Source organism: Corvus moneduloides, chromosome Z (assembly GCF_009650955.1).
Source record: "Corvus moneduloides isolate bCorMon1 chromosome Z, bCorMon1.pri, whole genome shotgun sequence".
In the NCBI taxonomy this organism is placed as follows: domain Eukaryota; kingdom Metazoa; phylum Chordata; class Aves; order Passeriformes; family Corvidae; genus Corvus; species Corvus moneduloides.
The window spans coordinates 27057723-27077712 of NC_045511.1; the positions used below are offsets into that span (position 1 = coordinate 27057723).

The window sequence follows — 19990 nt, forward strand, 5'->3', positions numbered from 1 at the left end:
GTGAATTAGCAATTTACTGAAATATTTTGATTCTTGCCTTGTCCTTTTTGTCTTTAACCTAGGGTGCTGCCAACTGAAACAAAATACTTGGAATTTTTGGTGTTTAATTTTCTTTCTTTCCCCCCAAAAGACACAAATTTAAGAAGGCATGTTTTTGATGTTACTGCATATTCTTGCATACTTCACACTGCAATTCCCAAAGGAATAGGTCTCCAGCCATTTCATTTGTGTCTCTTGTCTTTCTGGGACTTTTGAATTGTTCTCTTAAGAGCTATATCAAGAAGGAAAATAAAAAGTTTTCACAATGCATTTCAAACAATGCCACTCAGAAGATTACTGACAGTAAGTTACAGTGTAATAGCAGTGCATCTTTTTGTTAAAACTAAGGATCTGGTCATGATAAAAAAGGAAGGAAGAAAGGGGAAAAAAGCACATGGTGGTTACTTGGCCTCACAACAAATATATAGGCTGAGGTGTAAAAAATCCTGAGGTGTTTGCAAGGAAAAATATGCTGCAACTTTAACCTGACTTCATAACTTGAATAATTTTTTGTGTATTTATAATTTTAAAATATAAGGTGGTTTTACTGACTTTGCTTTGCATACCTCTGATTAAGATACATATTTTGCGTGGTAACAGAGAAAGAAATACAAGAAAACAAAGGTGCACCTCTTCTAACCCTGAAAATTTCAAATATTTGATAGGTAGAAAATGGACACTGAAGAGATTTTATGACGTAAAAATGAGCAATTTATCTGTATTTCTCTTTAATGTTTTATTAAAACAGGAGAACCATAAGTGAAATAGGTTACAGAGGGTTACCTTAGATAGTGTCTGCTGCATGCTTGTTCTATGTCACACACAGCAGAAGTGAGGTGATGAGGTGTTACTACAGTCTAAACAGAGCACAACAATGTCTGTCAGGCATAAGAAAGAGAGTACCATGTCACCAAAACCCACTATACTTTACTTATACATATCATTTTTAATACAGCTAGGCCTTTACAAGTTACTGCTTTACCTCACCTATAGTAAGGAGTCAAATTTTCCTACTCACAACTTGATGATACTGACATATTTCAAGTAAGTTTTCTTAAGAACTTACTATCTAGAGCTTTCTAATGAATCTCAGACTTGGTCTGGTCAGCAAAGAGGAAGGATTATCCATTTCCAGCTTTTTGTGCTTTATGAAGTAATACCTATTTCCAGCATTTTGGTGTTCTGCTGTTAATAATGTCACTGCCCCGTAAATACTTGCCTCCTGTATGAGAATAGTAATCCAAAATCTGCGTATCATGAGGTTCAGGGAAGAAAACTTCATATGTTTTTCCAGTTATAACATTGCTGAGGCCTAAACTTGTGTTACAGGAAGGCTGGAAATAGACCTCAACACAACTGAGGTGAGTCAAAGGAATTTCCCTTTGGATTAGTGGTATGGGTGAAAGTTTAAGAAAGCTTATCCTAGTCCTAGATGCTCATTTGTGGAACTTCAGTGCTATTCAGACACTGAAATTAGGAGACAGCCACTGTCTTTCAATGTGTAAAGACTCACTCCTATTCGTAATGAATACATTGATATTACTATTGCCTACAATGGAAACAGGAGCTGGGTTTCAAAGAAGAAAACTTTTACATTAGTTTGCCTTAAGTACTCTGTAGAAAGGTCTATTTTGCTGACCTAAATTGAATGTCCAAAAAAAAGAAGGAGCAATACTAAAGAAAAACTTTGAATTATATATGAAAGAGAATAGAAAAAAGAATGAAAGACTACAAAAATAGAAACTAAAATTTAGTGAGAAAAGGAAAATTTTAAGAATTAAAGATTGATGCAATCCAAATCAACCACACCTCATTTTGTCTGGTCCAAAGTCTATTTGAAAGAGAGACAACAAAACACTGGATACCTGAATAACATTAAAGTAAAAGTTGTAATTAAACTGTGTGACACAAATCCATCAAAATCTGACTATTGGAACATTTATAGAAAGTATGTGAGAGCTATAATGGTATTAGATACCTGGTTTACCTTTGTTGAACTAGTCCTGTAATGAAAATAATGTTCAATATATTTAGTAACAGGCATTTACATATAAGATTTTTTTTTTTGATGATTGCATTATCTCAAATTAAGTGTCCAGAGGTTTCTTTACAATACTAGAGGTAAAAAGTACGATACTAGAGGTAAAATTTTATTTACATGGAAATGAAGATTTTTTTTTCTTCTGAATTAAGCCAGTTGTGTGCTGGACTTAAAACCTGCAAAACAAAATAAGAAAAGGTAATCCCTGCCTCTCCAGTTTACTATTGCTGTCCTTAAGCATTGTTAAAACAATTTCATTTGGGAATTAATCCCAGAAACCATGTAAGTTTCCTACCAACCAAGAAATTGAAGTCCACTGAATTTGGTACCATGATGTCTGAACCATTTTGTAAAGCTGACATGCAAAATTTTGGTCTTGCTCAGCAGTGCACTTAGTTTTCTTTCTCTTTCATTTATTTTGAATTAACAAATTAACCATACTATATCATGAGGAAAATAAAAAAATAGAATGAGACAATTCCTTTAATAAGATCTTAACCATGTTCAATTAAAAACACACAAAACCAAGAAGGAACACCACAGTGCTTTGGGAGTTAGCAGTAGTGTTGTATATAGTGCTTAAAGTGTAGTAGCTGAGAACTACTTACACTTTTTGACATGAACCTTGACTATAACCCAGTCTGTCAGTTAATCCATCCAATCTTTTTCCTTTTAATATGAATTGACTTCTCCTGCTACATAACTTCTGCATCTCAGCTCATCCCATCAAAAGGAAAGAGTGAGGTTTTAAGGAAGCAACAGCAAAATTATCTTTTGTTCTCAGATGATGAATAATTAGTATCAGGACACTAATTATATTAGATTGTGTTCTATTCTTTTGTACTAGCTTATCTCGTTCTAGTCCACTGTACAGAGCAAAAACCTGTTAATGTCAAGAGATTATTTTCTTTAACTGTAACAAGGCTAAGGGAGTTATTTGGTTCATATTTAGTGACAGCTACTGAACACAGCTATAGAGGAGATGTTAAAGACTTATATCTTCTGCAGGTCTAATAGCCATTGTTGTTTTTCATTGTATTTAGTATTTTACGCATTTTTCATAACAGTAAACTCAGTAAGCAGTACAGCAGTCAGACCTGTGAGTCTATTTTAGTGAAGGAACATCCTGTTCCATTCTGAACAATTAGAGTAAATTTGTGCTTTCCATTTATGTCTCTATCATAGCATTTCACAGTCAGACTGTGAGATAGGGAGGAGCTGTCTTCTGTAGAGTGTGGAAACAGACTGGAAAAGAAAATGGAAAACAAATAAATAAAACAAGTCAATGTTCCTTCCATCCTGTTTCAGTTAAGATAGAATTAGTTTTCCTGCACAGCAGGTACAGTGCTGTGTTTTGGGTTTAGGATGAGAATAATGTTGATAACACACTGTTAGTTCAGTTGCTGAGCAGTGCCTACACTAAGTCAAGAACTTTAAGCTTCTCATGGTGCCCTGCTGGAAATGGGGTTGGCGGTGCACAAGAAGCTGGGAGGGAACACACCAGGAGAGCTGACTCCAACTGGCCATGTATCACCATGCTCAGCACATAAACTACACAGAAAGCTGGCCAGGAGCTGCTGCTCGGGAGGGGGCTGGTCATCAGCTGGTTGGTGGTGAACAGTTGGTTTTTATTTGCATCACTTCTTTTTCTTGGGCTTTATTTTTCTCTCTTTTTGTTACTTTCCCTTTCACATTTTGGGTTATCATTTTTGTCATTATTATTTTTATTATTATTATTAATAATAAATTATTATTATTAAGCTGTTTATTTTCAATCCGGGGTTTCTCACTTATACCCTTTGGATTCTCTTCCCCCATCCAACTGGAGGGAAGTAAGAAACTGGGTGGTTAATTGTTGGCTGGAGTGAAATTATGATACACCTATCTAAGTTTCTTCTGAAGTCTTGCTGCAACTGAAAATCTACTTCATTTATTTCTATGATCCTTTAGGAATCTTAATTTTCTGTTATGCATACAGAAATGTTGTACCTACATAAAAAGGAATGGTGAAATGAAAAAATATACCAAGCCTGTGAAAACCTTTTACATGAGAAATACCAGTTTTTCAGCAAGGAATTTCTACAATTTCTCCTGAATGTGTTTGGGGGAGATGATTTTTGTTAAAAAAACAAATTATATTTTTCCAAGTAGCTTGATCTGGCATGAAACAGTCTTAAGAAATGCTCTAACAAGAATCAAAATGGGATGTCAATAGTCAATACAGTATCTTGTTCCCTGTTGCATTGCTGTTCACTTGGAAGTGCAAGGTCTAACACTGAGTTATTTTTTGTGTTTTGTATCAATGATAGCCTTTATCTGCTGTTTCCCACCTATGAACTTTATCACATTTTTTTATTTAAGCTCAGTAGAGCATCAAATGGACTGATGGCTCTGGCTCACACTGTCAGCAAGTTCAGCTGAAAGCATTACATGGCCTTCCAAATGTTAGTCAGCTAAGTACCCTTTCTCAGGCTGTATATAGAGTGTGTTTTGTTCACAGCATTGCTACTAATAACGGATTATCTTATTCATATATCTGCTTCCCCTTAGGATGCTATAGAGAGACAGGACAATTGACTTTGTTAATATGAAAATTTATTTTTAGTGTGCAAAATCCTATTAAATTTATTTATACAGCAGGAGTACTAACAAAAGAAGAGTCAGAGAACCAATTTTACGTCGTTTATATCTAAATATCAATGAGTTTTACTGCCTTGTGGGAAGCTGGTCATTAATTAAATAAAAATATTCCATAAAAAAATTCCTTAGGCTGAAGTGTATAATTGATTCTACTTTGCCTCTCTTAACCTCAAGAGACTTACAAGTAAGAGAACTAAAAGTCTTCAAATATGTTCTACGTTACTTTTACCTTTCTGTTGTTTTATAATTTGTAAGCTGTTTTTCCAAAAAAAGGGTCCACTAGCAGCTGCTTACAACCATTTGAACTGGGTGGGTCATTTGTGTTCAGTTATCACATGCATAATTTGCAAATAATTGCCAATAATTTAGAACAGTATGATTCATGTACGGGGAATTAAAAGAAAAAAAAACCCAAGCAAACTAAAATATTTGAGTTTACAATTGGTTTTTATATTTATGAATCTCTTATTAAGAAAGGCTTCTGTGTTGTACATGATCTATGTCTAATACTGTGTCACAAATCTGTGCAACCAAAACCAGCAAGACATTTCATAACCAAATGTTTTTACAAAAAAATAACCATTCATTAAAAATGCAGGTAGTTTCTGTTTACTCAAATGTCTTGACATTTGTTTCAAGGAAAGGGGGCTTCCTAGGAAATGAATAATGTAATTTAAAAAAAAAAAATTATTGGTATTTTAAAAAACCAAAATTGACCTGAGTTAATTTATAATTGCTTCTGTTAGAATAAGGAAGTCTCATAAAACATTGGTAAGAGCTCTGCTCCAAAATGCACATAAAACCAATTTGTTCTTTTTTCCTTTTTAAAGGTAGTATTCATCCTGTCTTCATTTGAAAGAAATTATGAAAGAGAATACAGAGGATGAAAAAGAATATGTCCTGTCTTACATCTCCCACAATTTACATTAAGAGCAGCATAGAGTATAAAGGAAGAATGTAATTTTTTCTAGAAATTTGCTCTTAAAAAAACAGAATCACAAAAGCCAGCAATGCTTGTAAAGCAGAAATACTTTTGCCATTATTAATGATTCCAGCTGTAAACAAAAGCAGATATGAGTCTTTAATTAGAGGTCTTGCACCAACTCATTAAAAAAGCAGTAACTTGCAACCCTAAGGTTCCATACACCCACTGTGTTTGCAAGATGACAGAGCAGCTATCAACAACTAAAATTCTGTCCCTACAGGAATACATTTTCCAAGGAAATACTCACTGTCCTAAAGCAAGCGCTGTGGTATGTGACACTGGCAGCTTAGGTCAGCTGTGTCTGCACCTGTAAAGACATACTACACTTTGCTTTATTCAGGGGAGCTAATGCCTACAGGTGTTTTCTTCTGTAATTGAAGAACACAACAAGATAATCAAGATCCATGGAGCAGCTTCATAGGAGAGAACACCATCAATGAGATATTGTTTTAATCTTTGGTAACTCATATGTTATGCAGCTGTTACTGTGTGTGTTATAGGAGTTTGCTAGATATGTATTTGGTAACTGCAATACTCTTGTCTCAAAATTCTGACCTCAGTCAAGGGTTTTTCTTAGCTTTTTTCATATTCAGTTGCACAAAATAATGGAAAACAAGCTAGTAGCTTAGACCTAAGTAATTTCAGAATAAGTTAAGACAAGCCATATAATTTTCTATTCCCTTATTATGCAAATTGCATTTAAATTTCTGAATAAAGAATGGGAAAAAAACCTCTGTCAAAAGAAGTAAACCTAAAATAAATTCTGACATAATAATAAGTAATTAATAAGAAGATAAAAAAAGAATCCTGGGAATGACTGACAAGTCAGCCTCCTCTCCATGCCTTGTAAGGTTCAGATTCTCCTGGAAGCCGTGTTGAAGCGTATGGGATACTGGGAGGTGACACAATCAATGTGACTTCGCAGTCAAATCATGCCTTCGTAATCCATCCAGTGGCTTTCTGGGATGGAATGACTGAACAGTGGACAAGAAGAGAACTACAAGTGTCATTTACATATAAGGCCTTTGATATGGTCCTCCAAAACATTCTGGACACTAAATGGGACAGATATGGGATGGATGGATGGATGGATGGATGGATGGATGGATGGATGGTTGATTGCGTGAGGAATTGTGTGGATGGCCATACCCAAAAATTTTTATAGTTAGTGTCTCAATGTCCAAGTGGAAACAAGTGATGAGTAATGTTCCTCAAGGGTCTATACTGTCAACTACGCCATTAACATCTTTCTCAGTGACACAGTGGGATCAAGCACACCCTCAGCAAGTTTCCAGATTACATAAATGGGATTTGATGTTGCAAAGGGATGCCATCCACAGGCAGGTTTTATAGGCGCCTGTGCAAATCTCATGAAGTTCAACAAGGGCAAATGAAAAGTTCTACACCTGGGTCAGGGTAACCCCCAGTATCAGTATGGGCTGGAGGATGAAGGGACTGGGAGCAGCCCTGCCAAGAAGGAATTGGGGGTGCTGGTGGGTGAAAACCTGGACATGACCTGACCATGTGCACTCACAGCCTGGAAAGCCAAACGTGCCCTGGGCTGCATCCAAAGCAGCGTGGGCAGCAGGGGAGGGAGGGGATTCTGCTCCTCTGCTCTGCTCTGGTGAGACCCCACCTGGAACACTGCATCCAGCTCTGGGGTCCCAGCACAGGAAGGACATGGACCTGTTGGAGTGAGTCCAGAAGGGGACCATGTAGATGATCCTCCGTGACCCATGAATCACCAGAAGGCTGGAACTTCTTCCCTATGAAGGAAGATTGAGAAAACTAAGTTTGTTTGGTCTAGAGAAAAGAGGACTCAAGGAGGCCTCATTGCAGCCTTCCAATATTTAAAAATGAGTTTGTATGAAAGACAGAGGCATTTTTTCTAAGTTCCTTAGGGAGAGGAAAAGGGACAAGAGTTTTAAATTGAAAGAGATCTTAGTGTATTTGAGCAGATTTAGTATAAGGAAGATATTTTTTACATGAGAGTGGTAAACATTGGCACAGGTTGTGGGGCTTTGATCTAGTGAAAGATGTCCCCGATCATGGCAGATGGGTTGGACTATATGATCTTGCAAATTGGATCCCTTCCAAAACAAAACAGTCTTTGGTTCAGCTTTCTGTGTAGAAGATATCTTCCCAGAAGACAATTACCTTGTTCAGCTATATAAACAGAGAGCTGGATTAGAGTTTGTGAGTACTTTTTTCAGCAGTGTAAAAAATAATCTCAGAAAATTTGTTTCAATTCATTTCATTAAAAAAAGGTAAAAATTTAAAAATTCTTCCTGTCTTAACCATTATGGTCTAGTAAATTTCTTCTTATTAGAGAGGAAATAGAAAAAAAGTCCTGAATGTAAAAGTCAATTGTACCAACCTGTTAGTAACAACCAGAACTATTTCATGGGCAAACATCACTGAATACAGATAATCACATTACAAACCTGAATATACAAGTAAAATCAGATCCCCAAAGTTTTCAGACTAAAATTGTATCTGAAAGATAAGTCTCTGTGCCCTAAGCTACCCTTCATTTATTAGCAAGACAGTCTAAAATGATGCTTTGCAAAGTGACAGGAAATGGCTGAAATCCTCCCTCCTCTTGACCCCCTTAGGGAAGCAGCCACCTTGGCTGCCATACAGAGTTACTGAAATTGCACAACAGTGCTGCAGAGAAATCACTTGTGCTTGCATGCACAGACATGAGCTCCTCAGGCCAAAACACCCTTCTACACCTCTGCCCTGGCTCTCAGACGTGCTCCTGCTTATTGAGCTGCTCAGTTTTTGAACAGAGGTACTGTGCACCCTATAAGGCTGCTGAAACAGCTAAATATTTCAGTATTGCAAATCCACTTATTCAGACCTCTCTGCCTGAGAGATTGTACACTGGTTGTTGAAGCAAAGATCCTGCTCCATTTCACTTTCCTGATATGTTCTTCAGCCTAGTTACAAATTGTACTTAATAAATTCCAGGAATAATCAGTTCCATAAATTTTCCCTTCTGTGCAAATATTCCCTTTTGAGCTCCCAGGACATTTCTTCCAGGACATTTCTTTGCTTGTCCCTATTTTTCTGAGTGGAAGTGCTTATATATTCCTATTGACACTATTTTTACAAATCAAGGTCTCCCACATTCCCTCAAATGTCTTTTTGTCAAGTGAAAGAGATGCAATCTTCATATGGAAGCCCAGTATATCTGATCAGTTTATAGCAACTACTTTCTTTTTAAAATTAGTAACCAGAATTTGATGTATACCTCAATTTTGAAGTGTCATAATTACTATTTTTTTTACTATTTTTTCTTACTGCTTTTTTTAACACATATTGATAACAATAAAGAAAACCTGAGAAAGAGAACATAATAATTCTTCCTTTGCAAGACTGATAGGAGCTAAGAGGTGTTTTTATCGAAGCTAACTAATACATGTTAATTACCACAAGAAAAAGACAAACAGGAGAAAGTTGATTTTATCTGACTGTGAAAAAAATTTGTTCACACAAAGGAACAGTACTTGGGAATTATGGTCCTATTTCTAATTAAAAAAATTTTCAATGATACAGATGTTTTATGAACTCATTTTTGGTTTGCCAGATGGTTCCATCAGGTACAAATTAAATAAGGTGAAAAAAAATTGTAATATGAGTCTTCAACTATGCATTTTGTTTTCTGTGTTTACAGGCTCTTGCTGGTTTTTTTTTAGAACTAAATATGCTCAAAAGAAAGCATTTTTTTATAGATTAATTTTTTAACTATGATCTATTTAGTTTGGCTTAAACCAAGTACTTGTTGAACAATTCTTTCTGTCAGAACACTTTAAAAGCTTTCACTTTGAGACTTTTATTGTTAACTTTTACTTTTGTGCTGTCATAAAAAGAATTAATGTGACACCTCCAGGATGGTTTTATGGTGGGGCAGTTATTCTATAATTAATTTAGCTAATACTAGTCAGGAAAGAATGAATTCATGTTGTCTAAAAAGAGATTTTTTCTCCAAAATTGGTATTTCAAAGTTCTTCGTCAATGTCTGCCTTACTTATGCTGTCTGCACAGCACTTAAGACAACAAGAGAAAAAAAAAGAAAAAGAAGAAAAGGAAAAACCAAAGAACAGTGTTTAAGGTCTGTCTACATAATTGGTCCTGTCTGCAGATTTTGTGAGACTTCTTGAACATAAAAAAAGGTATCACATAATCTACAGTGGTAACTATTTAAACTGCAGGTGTGGCAATGCTGTTATGGTATTCCTGAATATTTAAACAAAATAATGCATTAATGAAGGATGAAGACGAAAGAAGAAACATTTTCTATTATTACCTGAGAGAAGAAGGGAAGTAAAATCCCTTCAAAGAGAACAATTCATCCTTTGTACTACTTCCAGAACTGCCTTATGGAGTTCAACAGAGGCTCGTTAGTTAGCCAGAAATGTCTGTGAAGAAAACCTAACTAAAGACTTACCTCAAAATACTTTCCGATTTTCTTGTATTTTTGGAAAGTCTCTTTTAAATGCTTTTGTTTACCATTTAGATAAATAAATGCCAGAAAATTCTATTGCAGTAAATATGCTTTAAAAAGTGTGTCTCAGGGATAGAGGAATAGTTGGAAAATATACAAAACAAGGGGTGGGGTGTTTTCCCTCTGAGGATTGTCATTTCAAAACATAATAATATTTTTAATCATTTTTCATATATGCAGCAATTATAGTTTATACAGGAGTATAAGGACTAAAACTCTGAAGGACATTATATCCTGAGTGTTGTTTCCCATCACCAAATAAGGCACAGTTAGAAGACTCATGAAAGCCCTACACTTGCCGAGTCCTCTGTGTCCTTCAAAGGCTACAAAAATGTAAAGCCTTTACCTTTCAGAGTCTTGATTTCAACTGAAAATAAAGCTCATATTCATGGGATGCAATCATATAACCAGATGCATTTTACCAAACAAAACTACCCAGATAATTTTCTGTTGTCTTTTTTTTTTACATTATTTTTTATGCACTTGAGATCTGAGAACCATCTCAAAAGGAAGGATAAATTATTTAAAAACATAAAATATATTCAAAAGTACAATGTGCTTACTTTGAAAGACCTCAGTAAGAGAGTGTTTTCAAAGGCAAAATTATCCAAGTACTTTCCAGCAGTATTAATTCAAAATTCATTGTTCTGCTAAATACGTATTTCAGAAATCACAAAATTTTCCTTCTTATTCCAGTAAATTTTTTTTTATTGGGTATACTGAAAATATCCCAATGCTAATTTGAGAGTGGAGATAAAAATTCCAGCATTTTAACTGGAAATATATCATTAGAAGATGTGGTAAGATAAGTATGGTACTTTATTGAAGGAGGACAATAGGCAGGACACTAGGCACTGTAGTAAAGAGAGAACCTATACTAATGCCAGCTTAACTATGTATGTGGGTTTTCCTCTGAAGTATTCAGCTTTTTCCTTTATGCAGCAGCCTCCAGAAAAAGACAGCATTTTGGAAACAAAACCTTAATCTGGTATAAAAGGAAGAATTCTTCGTCTGATCAGTGAAATTGCACTTACGATTTTCCTTGTCAGTCTTTGGCCGTCGTTTTTTGGAACTGGTGCTCACATTTGGCTGTCACTCATTTGCTTACAGGTACAAATCCATCCTTCCACGTGTATCTCCAAGGGGAATTGGACAGGAGTACAAGTGCAAGGCAATGCCATCCCTCCAGACCCCAACAGGGCAGACACAGCTCTATGACAAAGTCCTTCAGGGGACTTCAACTTTGTTCACAGCTGCTTTGAAATTAAGCTGGCCCATTCATTGCTGAAGACAGAAAAAAACAATGCCTTAGAGCTTGCAGTACCCAATGCTGGTCTCAGTCACTCTCAAAGAAATCTGAGTTATATTCATGGTTTCACATAATCCTGGAGTGACAGTGTTGAAATTCTTGTTATTTGCGTAACTGAAGGGAAAGAAATGAAAGACAGAATGTGACAGCCTTCACAGCATCCCTCTATCTGACAGACATACAGACTGCTATCTGAAATTGTCTGTTCACTGAGGGAAAAATGAATTTAAGGTAAAAACTGAAATTCAAACAGCAGGGGAACATCCCAGAACCTGGTCAGTTCATAAAGGAAGAAAAACCTTTTCTGACTACCAAAAACTGTGTTTTATTTAGTGATCTAAATTTGTTTAGAATCCCACTGCCACCGTAAATCTTCTACCCTTCAATTACTATTTTACTTAAACTGAATGATCTGCCTATTTAGTGACCCAGAAAATGTGTCTTTCTCCATAGGACACAGTTCTGGTAACCATTATCTATCTACCTGCTGCTACACACAAAATATAAATTTTGCTAACAACAGCAACAGCAACAATTTTATTTTGTTTCTGCACATTGCATATCATCTTCATAAAATGAATTCCCATAAAAATGCTCAGCAGAGCTGAGCAGCTCTATAATATGGTTAAATGAAGCTAGAATATTACCACATTACGTAATTTACATCTTAAAAAGTATAAGCTCTTCACACTCAGAGTATGGAGTAGCCTTCACAGCTGTACAGTTTAAATAATGTGAAGGAATTTTGCATAGTTAGAATCAGAATCCTAATGCAAATGGATCAGGTGCATTAATCAGAATGGTTTCCACCCAAAGTTCAAAAGAATTTTTTTCCTCTGAGAGATTTACTTTTCTCTTCAGGTTCATCAACTTGTCATCTTGGTCAATTTTGCCAAAATTGGCTCACATTGGAACCCCACAGGCATTTCTTTTATACAACAACTTAATTCCACATTTCCTCTACATCCTTTCTATCTATTACCCCCACTTTGAAAATTCTGATTGCTTTCACCTTCACTGACATAGTTTTAGGATGCTATGAAGCTTTTATAGTCCCTGCATATAGATGTGTTAAAAGTATTTTTTTCCCCCCAGGATTATCCAAGCATAAAAGATATGATTTCACTACCTTCTGGGGTTTTAATTATTTGATTTTATTTCTTTTTTCCGTTCTGCATCATGTTACCATTGCATTGCACAAATGCATGATTTTTCACACGGGCACATAGTGATAGGACAAGGGGTCCTGAAAGAAGGAAGGTTTGATTTTAAGATGAAATCCTTTACTGTGAGGGTGGTAAAACAGTGGAAAAGGTTGCCTTGAGAAGTTGTGGATGCCTCATTAATGGAATTGTTCAAGGTCAGGTTGGATGTAGTTTTGAGTGACCTGATCTAGTAAATGGCATCCCTGCTCATAGCTGAGGGTTTAGAACTAGAGGGTCTTTAAAGTCCTTTCCAACCAAAACCATTCTATGATTCTACGATGATTTTCTGATTATAGTGTATGTTACAGGTCCAGTTCTATTTCAAACACCACGGATTCCGTGAAAATTTTTGATTAAAGTTATAAATGCCACAGTTCTGTTTTTATTAAAAGCAGCCCTGCTTAACAAGGAGTCAATTGTCCAGTTATGAAGAGCTACTTTCCATTAAGCGGTGGCTCAAGAAAAAGTGGGACACTGTAAATAGCACAAACCTGGATGCAATCAGCTGTGACATTTTAAGATGCAATGAGGAAAGTCCATCATTAAAAATAAATCCTTCCTGAAAATAAGAGGGGTTTTCAAAATAAAGGGGTCAAAGGAACCAAAAAAAAATTAGGCAGTGCATAAGATAAGCACAGTTTTAGAAGTGCCTGACCATACCAGTAACTTCATTGACTCAGTATGTCAGTACTACCCAGGAAGTCTGATGGTGACAAGATTGAGTCATCTGATTTGCCTTAACTTAGGATTCTGAAAGAAAACATTCAGTGCAAACACCATAATTATTAGAAACAGAGCACCAAATATTTGGAAAGTATGCTGCGAACTGTAAGGAAACACATAGGCATAAAATGTTTACATAATTTTTAACTGTGTGTTCTCAATTTACTTCACTATATACTGTTGTAAGTCTACTAGGATTTTTGGATGAAAATGAATGGGTTTGGTGCATTTAATTTGTTTGATTTTGGTTTTGGTGGGATTTTATTTGGTTTGGGGTTTTTTTGGTTAGTTGGTTGGTTTTTTGTGGGTTTTGTTTTTTGTTTTGGTATGGGTTGGTTTTTTTTACTTTTTTAAGGTTTAAGTAGCTGTCAGCTTTCTATATTGTAAATACTGATATTTAAAGTAGGGATAATATAGCTGTCACTTTTTTTTCCTCCCTCTTCATAACATTTGTTAAATAATTACTGATTTGATAGCACAGTGTAGGCGATCCTAATATTTCGTGACTGAAATTAATAGATGTATTTTTGGTTCCTGGATACCATGTGAAGGATGCTACTACATGCAATAAGCTTCTCCTGAATTTTAATATCTGGTATTGATTTAAGTAGAACAAAATTAAAGAATATGTCATAGGAACAAAAAAATCATAATCATTTTCCCTTTGAAAACATTCAGATGAATAAATGGGACAACTTCTATAAACTTTTTCATGAAAAATATTTCAAAATATTTCTTCACTAAGCTTCAATATAGAGTGAGCAGAATTTCCAAAACAGGTTTAAGGATTATCACAATTTCTTGTAAATTAATATAACTTCAGCAATAACATGATTTGGATTGGCTTAGGATATGACCTTTAATTTTCATGACAAATTTGACCTTAATGAGAACGGCAAATTTTTACATACGCATGAATACTGCAGAAATAGCCTTCTTTGTCCCATAAGGATGAGTCTTTGGTTCTGAAAAGCATCACTGTTGTTGTAATGATAAAATCATAGAAAGACTTCAGTTGGAAGGGTCCTTAAAGATCATCCCATTCTAAACCCCCAGTGTCCAAAGGAAAACTAAAATAACACAGTTCTTGGTTTACTCCCCTTTCTCTATTCACTCCATCTTCTAAATGAACCTTTATGTCCAACTGAGGCACTGATCTTCTTGTTCCTAACAAAACATCAAGGAAATGAAATGGTGACTGCTTTCTACTTAATGTATATGACTATTTTTAGAGTGAATACATTGAAATAAATGGTATGAGATCTCTTCTTTTCTTGGAATCTTTAAGTTAAAACTGTTCTGATTTTGCGCAAATGTTTCCAAATTGTTTTTCCCCATTAGAGTGACAAATTTTGTAAAGAAATTATTACCCACAGATTTCAAATGTGTACTCACATTTGCACAGGCAGAAATAGCTTTACATGTGAAAAAAAAGAATTTTGCATAGATTTCTTCTGCATAGTGAGTAGACTGAGTTCAAATAATGGCCTTCAAGTAGTGTCAGTATGCTCCAGATACAGAACACCAGATTCAGCACAGGAACTCCTCCTAAGTAAATTAACAAATGCAAGAGTAATCTTGACAAAATCTTGATGATCCTCTCAGAAATTTGAAGATACTCTTTTTCTTAGTCTTGTATTTATATATAAAGAAAGGACGATGATGCTTCTTAGCTCCATATTTTCATTAAAATTCTTATATTTTACTGAGCTGATACCTTTTTTACTCACCTTCATCCTTCATGCTTTAAAGCGTAAATTTAAGAATGTGATGACATTAGAATTTTCTGTTCTAGTAATATTGACAACACTTCCAAAGGACTACTGCAGAAAATACCAATTTCTGCATTATGAATACCTTTATCTTCTTTTCCATGTTCCAGAGAGGCCAAGAACTGTGCTATGTGGCCTGTTTCCTCGAATGCTTTCTCAAGACATGTCACTTTGCATTACTTGAAAGGGTTCTATTGACCTACAGTTGTTCTCATTCACACGACTGGGTCACCTGTTCTTCCTTGCACATTCAAGGACTTTTTAAGAGATTTGAGGCAAGGCTTTCCTAGGGACCTAGCAGAGCTCCTCACCATCTCTCACTTGACTGTAGCTTTTCAGCGTCCTGTAATTCTTGGACTTTCAGGCCTGAGGTCTCATCTTATTAAACATCTCCTGTCTGGCAAAACGTCCTTTGCACGTGAGTAAAATGAGGTAGAAGGCAGTGGCCTTCATGATTACACTTAAAGGTGTAGTGAGTCTGAGAACAATTTTCTAGTCTAAGGATGATTTAATTCATAGTGATGCAGTAAAAATGGATGAAATAAAGCTCTGAAATTTGTTTTACAATATTGAGACAATGTTAATGCCAAAAGCTTCTATAAAATCCCTAGTGGTACTGAAAAAAATATACCAGAAGTCACAGCTACATTAAAAATAGAGATTATGTAAAAGAATATAAGGTGTCAAACTGTGATCAGCTGTATATCAGCAGGTTGCTGTTGCATAACAGATTTTTTTTTTAATCGCAGAATCATAGAATTGCCTAGGTTGGAAGGGACATTAAAGATTATTGAGGTTATGGTTTGGCTTTTGCCAGTCAGGGACTGAAGACCACCTTTTGGGCATGCAAATTCTTCTTCCAACATCAAAATAAACCAACACATTCAGTTCAGTTTTGGAGAGCTGCATATATTATCATGCAAAACTCTCCTTTTACCTTTTGCTTTAGCTCTTGCATTGACAGTAATAGTGTACAAAGTTATTGCTTTTTTTCCTGCTCATATACTTTCTGATTAATGAAATGCAACACAGTAGTTTACTATGATGAACTCTCATTTCAAAATTCCATACCAAAGATTGGGCTTCAAGTATAAAAATGCAAACCAGAAAGATTTAAGCATGCACAGTAGGATTGTGAGTGAGGCATGAAGGAAAGTCAGGAAGGACTGAATTACACAATCTAAAGTGGTACATTGCTTAAGGCAGAAAATGGAAGCATATTGACAATGTTACTAAAAGGTGACAGCAGATCTTCTGGCTATTCTTAAGGTGTCTTTATCTTCTGCAAAATGAAGTGTCTTCAGAGTAGTTGCAAAACAAAGCTTTGCTACATTTCCAGGCATAAATAAAACAGCTTTGTATTTGTGGATTGTAACTTTACTTTTTCCAGCAGATTGCTTCTCTAAGATTTTTGTTCAGTTCTGCTTGACATTCTTACTTTTCTAAAACAAAGGCTAGTGAGGTTAAGTTTCTATTTTCCAAAGAACAATTCTAGTACCCATCAAATGTAGACACCACTTGATATTTGGAGAGACTGGGATAGAAAATGGAATGTCTTCACTGGATGAACCAGTGTCTCTCCAAAGAAATGCCTTGCTTGCCGTATTTCAGTTTTAGACATTTGTTGATTATATGCGAATGTGGATGCCTAAAGTCCATACTCCAATGCGTGCTTCTGAATTTCATCTGGAAAATTAAGGCTCATATTCAGTAAATTTAATGACTCCCAAATAAATCCTAACACTTATTTATAAGTCCAACTGTAACTTAGAGTATAACTCCATTTATGACTCAGAGAAAATATTCAGATGACTGCATACATAACGGCACAAGATAACACCACAAAAAACTGTAATGGATTGTTCTAATTTATTCTGACTATTTCAAGAGTCAGCAGGTCTTGCAGCTCCGGGGTAAGCAAAGATGTCTCTAAGTGAATTTTTGGGTGTGCATTTTGAATATAGAAGAAGCCTGAATTCCATAAAAGAAATGGTCGGAACTTACTGAATATTAGACCCCTTCTGGCTGTATAATCTGACTGTCTGAAGTCACCTGTTACTTTTGAAAGTACTAGATTTAATCGTCAGAGATTATTCAAGAATGTGGATTAAAATGAGTGTTTTAAACCTGAGGGGATTAGTAATTTCAGCACAACTATTCAAATTTTTCTTTCCATTATGAAGAATAGCAGCTTCTGGTCTCAAAAGCAAAGCTTTATGATAGCCTTTGCTTATTTTCAGACATGCGGATCTGGTAACACTGAGAACTATGAGAACTGAAACCTTAACTAATTTTATTAGCCAATCCTTCAATAAGTACTTTTAATAATCTAGGTTTGTGGATTAAAGAGCAGGAGAAAAAATACAATCATCCAGATTTTTTTGTGTTCTCCTCTAGGAGTGTTGAAGAGACACATTTTTTCCTCAATATACAGTCCCTAATCCATCAAATTCAGGGCATTTACTCAAGAAATAGAGAAGTTTAAGTATTAGAAATACGAATCAATATAGAAGACTTTGAAAATGATAGTAAATTATTTCTAAACAAGTACTTCACTCATGCAAAATTTGGCTACATCTGGTAATATAAAAATTATCTGTCACCCTAGTAGGCTGAAATCGAGGGTTGGGAGGAAAAATCAGTTGTTACAGTAGTGTTGGCCACCTAGGGAAGGAAACTAAGTTAATCTGCCTGCAAAAACACACCATCAGCAACAGCCATGGTTAGACAACACCACCTCTCACCTAATTTGACTTTATTTGAAATGTCCCAGGCACAAAAATGTATAATATTTACTCACATGAAAAATTTCAGTTTATCCAATAGTGTGATCTTTCCTCTTTTGCAAAGAAAAACATGTGTATTGACATGCACAAATGAAATAATCTCTTATTTTTTTCCTTTTTTTTTTCTGAAATAGAAAGAGCCGTTACACCTATTGGGATATAATGCTTTACAGCAGCACTTAGTATAATCTAGATCAGTAAAGACAGAAACATTCTTGAGATGCCTAAAACCTACTCAGGGAGGATTTTAACATCAAATGAAAAGTATAGAGAAAACTTTCACATCCTCATCTTATGGAAATTCACAGATGTTATGCACTGTGCATCCCAAATTCACCACAAGAATTTTAGGAAAACAAGTTGAATAGGCAGTAATGAATCTTTTCAGAAGCATGAAAACAAAAGACAGAATGAAAGACAATTTACTTCCAATAATTCCTCAAACCTTTTTTAAAAATAGAATTTCAAATTACAACTCTGAACCTACCCTTTTGTTTGAATAAAAACATCTCATTACCCCATACAAGCTCATCATCATAAAGATACATTAGTCTGTTCTCACTGGCAGTGACTTATCGCTAACTCCAAACTGAATATTGGTGTTTTGCTATTGAAATGCCAATACCAAAAATTGCACATATATCATTAGAAACAATGACACCTTCAGATTTAATTACACATACAGTCAAAGGAGGCCCAGTAAGTCAGAAGTGGTTATTGTGCATAAAAAGTCATAATAGTAATTTAGAAGAAAATTCAGTGCTCTTTGTCAATTATTTTTTAAAACATTGTATTATTTTTTGTGATTTCTATTGTACATAAGACACAAAATTATCATCAGTGATGCAGAAAGAGCATCTTTAGCCTGCTTCTAGGTCACCTACAGATGCTTTGGAAATTTTACTCATCGTTTTCACTCTCAGTTCTTTAGCTGTCATTCAGCCAAATATATCCCAGTTCTGCAAGTTTTTAAGTACATTCTTAACTTTCCATTAAACACAGTGCAACATAATCATGAAAATTATGATAAACCCCTTGTAAATTACAGCTTTAGCTGTTGGACTTCTGACTGTTAGTGTTTTTCCAAGTTCTTCTGGCTTTGCAAACTCAAGATAGAAGAAACCTATGTAACACAACATGACATCTAGGGAGTTGCACCAGCACCACTTTGAAATGTAGCATCACCCACTCTTTTCTGACAAATCTGATTGTACAGTGCCTAACTATCTGCATGAAAAACCATTGCTTTTGGGCTCTTCCTCAAAACTGGCAGTTTTCTGCCATTTCTAGTAGTTAAAAAAAGGTGATAAAACTGGCCAGATACTTTTTTTTCCTTTTTTTTTTCTTTTTTTTTCCTAATTTACAAATGTCTTCCATGCTCAGAAGGAGCCCTGAAAGAAATGATGCTACTTTTGTTTTTACAATCACCACCCACCATCTCATAGCAGGGTTTCACTCAAGCAAAGGCTGAGTCACTTTTTTTTCTCTCCCTTCTTAAAAAATACGATATATTAAAATGCACAGCCTTGGGGATGAGCTTGAAGAGTACAATATTCACTCCCCCGTTCCAGGTGCCAGGAAATCTACTGATTTTATTTTTCAAAAGGCCCAGTTTTCCACCTTGAACATACAGCTCTTAGTGGCACTTCTGTCAAGAGGGGGTAATTCTTTTTCCCGGCATAAATTTGGAGCAGCTTTTGCATAGCTTGATGTTCAATTCTTTACAACATATAAGAGGACATATTTTGAAAACTTTCTTTCACCATGTCTAAAAGAGGAAAAATGGTAGTGTCAATGGAAAAAGGATGGGAGAGGAATGTTCCTTCCTGCAGACAATTAAGACAACTTCAAAGATAAAATTCAGGGATGGGACAAGAAAATTGTCAAAGGAAATGTAATATTAAAGCTAGACCCTTAAAAAAGCTGAGGATAGTATTCAGGGTAATATTTTCTTGGTAACATAATTTTTCTGGTAGAATC

General features: G+C 35.3%; 1 protein-coding gene across 5 annotated transcripts in view; it reads right to left on the reverse strand.

Moving 5' to 3' along the window:
- The window catches only part of LINGO2 (leucine rich repeat and Ig domain containing 2), a 512490-nt gene that overhangs the window by 320020 nt on the left and 172480 nt on the right, over nt 1–19990 (reverse strand). The window contains exon 1 of one of the 5 annotated variants that reach the window (XM_032096276.1): nt 11250–11495. The exons of the other annotated variants lie outside the window; for them this stretch is intronic. The gene's annotated coding sequence lies outside the window, so the exon portion shown is untranslated. Of the gene's footprint in view, nt 1–11249; nt 11496–19990 lie in introns of those variants that run through there. 5 annotated transcript variants of the gene reach the window in all.